This window comes from Marmota marmota, unplaced genomic scaffold (assembly GCF_001458135.2).
Source record: "Marmota marmota marmota unplaced genomic scaffold, marMar, whole genome shotgun sequence".
Lineage (NCBI taxonomy): Eukaryota > Metazoa > Chordata > Mammalia > Rodentia > Sciuridae > Marmota > Marmota marmota.
The window spans coordinates 27,004-30,435 of record NW_026000016.1 but is presented as its reverse complement, the minus strand read 5'-3'; the positions used below and the strand labels follow the sequence as shown (position 1 = coordinate 30,435).

The 3,432-nt window shown below is 33.1% G+C and overlaps 1 protein-coding gene across 1 annotated transcript in view; it reads left to right on the top strand.

Moving 5' to 3' along the window:
• Malrd1 (MAM and LDL receptor class A domain containing 1) overlaps positions 1–3,432 on the top strand; it is a 503,883-nt gene that overhangs the window by 473,688 nt on the left and 26,763 nt on the right. The gene's annotated exons all lie outside the window — the stretch shown is intronic.

Genomic DNA, 3,432 nt, shown 5'->3' with positions numbered 1-3,432 from the left:
ATATATATATATATATATATATATATATATATATATATATATATATATATATGTAATATATAATCGCATAACTATTACATATATACATATATGTAATAGCATACCTTTTTCAATTCTTTGCACATTTCCTCACTTTTCCTGTTCCTCCTTCTTCCCCCTCAATCCTCTTCCTTTACTTCACTGATCCCCCCCCCCTCGGCCTCTATTTTTGTGGAATCCATCTATTCCTTTGTCTTTCCCCCTTTTCCTTCTTCTAGCTTCCACATAGGAGAATGAACATCTGATCCTTGACTTTCTGAGTCTAGCTTATCAGCAAATGCCAATTTCATTCTTTATGGCTGAGTAAAACTCCACTGTGTATATATACCACATTTTCTTAATCCGTTTGTCTTTGATGGGCACCTGGGCTCATACCATAACTTGGCTATTATGAATTATACTTCTGTAGACATGAAGTGCCTCTATATACTACATGTTCTATACTATGCTGATTTTAGTTCTTTTGGATAAATACCAAGGCCACTCCTACTCTTTCATATTAAGGAAAATTTGGCTATTATAATTATCAGGTCATGTTTTTTGGTTATATATTTGAATGAGATTTCTCTTTCTTTTCTTTTTGTTTTGATTTCCTTTTCTTTTGCCAGAATTTATAACATACTCTAAATGTAGAAAGTTATTTTCAGTGAGGAAATTTTTTTTAAAGATATGCCAGTCATTTCCAGTTCCCACCTGGCATGTAAGGAGGCTGCTAGGAGGCATCATTCCCATCCCATGAGAAGAAAAAAACTGAGCAACTGAAAATCAACATCTTTTCTTAGATCCATTAGAGAACTGGGGTCACAGGTCAAACAGCTATCCCCCAAATTGGGAGAGGCAGACAGGTGTACAGAGAATCACACTTTTTGAGGTAGAAGTTTATGAACAGAGGCCATTGTGGGAGCAGTAGCTGTGATTAGGAGATCACTGCAGACTCAATGTGGAAAATTTTGAGAAAAAATCAGAGGGGCTGTCTTAAAGTAGCACCCACACTTTTGTGACCTTTACCTATAGGATTCCTATCAAGTTTTCACAGTGAAAAGCTGAGAGTTTCTCAGCTTTCAGAAAGGGAAGAGGTAAAGCACTTATTTTGAAGTATTTGTGGAACATTCTGTACTTCTATATAAGACCTGCAATCAAAAGAAACTATTTTACCAGAATGTAACTGATGTAGGGAATAGAAATGCCCAAGGATGTTTTAAGAGATGGGAATAACTAAAAGGGAATTCTTTGTCACACAGTATTTGCACTAAACATAAAATAGTATAAAATATTTGAAGGAGAACTTGCATTGATTTTAATGTGTTTTGCAAATTCAAGGTCATCCACCAAAAAATGTTGTAAAAGATGTATATCTGATATGCTACGAAAAGATAAAAAATAAAATCACATACAAAGCTTAATTAAACCCAAAGACAGAAAAAGAGTAAAAAAAAAATAAAAGAACCAAAAAATAAGAGTAATGAACACAGAACAGAAACAAACATAATAAATATTAATCCAACTATGTCAGTAATCACTTTAAATACTAGTATGCTAAATTCACCAGTTGTAAGACAGAAACTATCAGAATAGTAAAAAAGACCTGCATATGTTTTATTGTCAATAAGGAACTTATATTTAATATAAAGACACAGATAGATTATAAGTAAAGAGGTAGAGAAAGATATGCCATGCTAACATTAATCAAAAGAACAAGGGAGTTTAGACAAAGATGGCATCTGAGCAAGGAAAATTATTGAAGTTAAACAGGAACATTACATAATGATAAACATCACATTACTCCCAGAAGACACAACAATCAAATATGTAAGTACCTAACATTAGAACATCAAAGTCTGTGAAGCAAAAATTAACAGAACTTCAAGGAGAAATAAATAAATCCACCGTTATAGCTGAAGACTCAAACTGTCTGTCAACAATGAACAGATCCAACAAACAAAAATTCAGGAAAGACATTGTTGAACTGAATATGAATAGCACTATCAATCAATTGGATATAATGACATCTATAGATTACTTCATCTAACAATAGCAAAACCCACATTCTTCTGAAGTTCACATGTAACAAGCACCAAGATATGCTATGTTGTGGGCCATTAAACATACTTTTACAAATTTAAGAGAATAGAATTCATGCAAAGTATGCTCTCTGACCACAATGGAATTAAACTACAAATAAGCAACAGAAACTTACAAAACTTCCAAACACATGGAGATCAAACAACAAATTTCTATATAATATGTGGGGCAAAGAAGACTCAAGAAAAATCTAACACTATTTTGAACTAAATTTAAAAGAATATATAACATCAAAATTTGTGTGTTTCAACTGAAACATTACTTGACAAGGAAATTTTTAACATCGAGTGTATATATTTGAAGAGAAGAAAGACCTAAAATCAATAAGCTTCTAGCTTAGAGAACTACGAAAATGAAGAATAATTTAAGACTCAAGTAAGCTAAATCAAAGAAAGAATGAAGTTCTGGGTTTGTAGCTTCATGACAGAACCCTTGTCTATCATGCACAGGGTCCTGGATTCTCCCCACCAATGCAGTCAAGCAATCAATAGGAAAACTAAAATAAATAAAGAATATTAGAATATTAGAGCAGAGATTAATGAAATTATATTAAAAAACAACAGAGAAAAATCAATGAAACCAAAATCTAGTCCTTTGAAAAGACCATTAAAATTTAAAACCCTCTATCCAGGTTAAGTAAAACAAGAAAGAGAAAATACAAAGTGCTAATATCAAAAATCAAAGAGCAGCATCATCGCCAATCTGTGGGCACTTAAAAGCCTCAACAAAAGAATGTTGATTTAAAAATACATTTATAGCCTCAAACTGGATCTATATATATTTATATATATTCCCCAAGTGTAAGCCATGAAAAGGAATAGTAGTTATGATAAATTTTTACAATAATGCCAACAGGAAAAAAAATCCAGTTGTGTTTAAATACAAATATCTTTTATATACTAATGCAGATGAAAAGCACAGACATTATCTAGGCCCCAAAACTACTAATAGTGTGATGCTTCTCTGAATCACATCTCACTACAGTTATAGAAGAGAATTCTTCTACTCTAGTCATGCTGGAATCAAGAGTGAATGAATGGAATTCACAATATCAATCAGTCCCCCAATACCCACTCTCTACTAGCTCTATGCACAGATGTAAAGGTTAATTTGAATTATCAACTTGATTGGATTCAGAGATACTGATGATTAAGAGGCTTCTCAGTGAGGGTGTGTCTAGGAATGATTGGCATCTAGGATAGCCAGCTGAGATGGAGAACCTCCTTAAGCATGGGCAGCACCGTGGAATAGGATGATGGCATGAATGGAATAAAAGTTGGGAAGAACAAGGAAGCAGCAGCAGATGCGAGC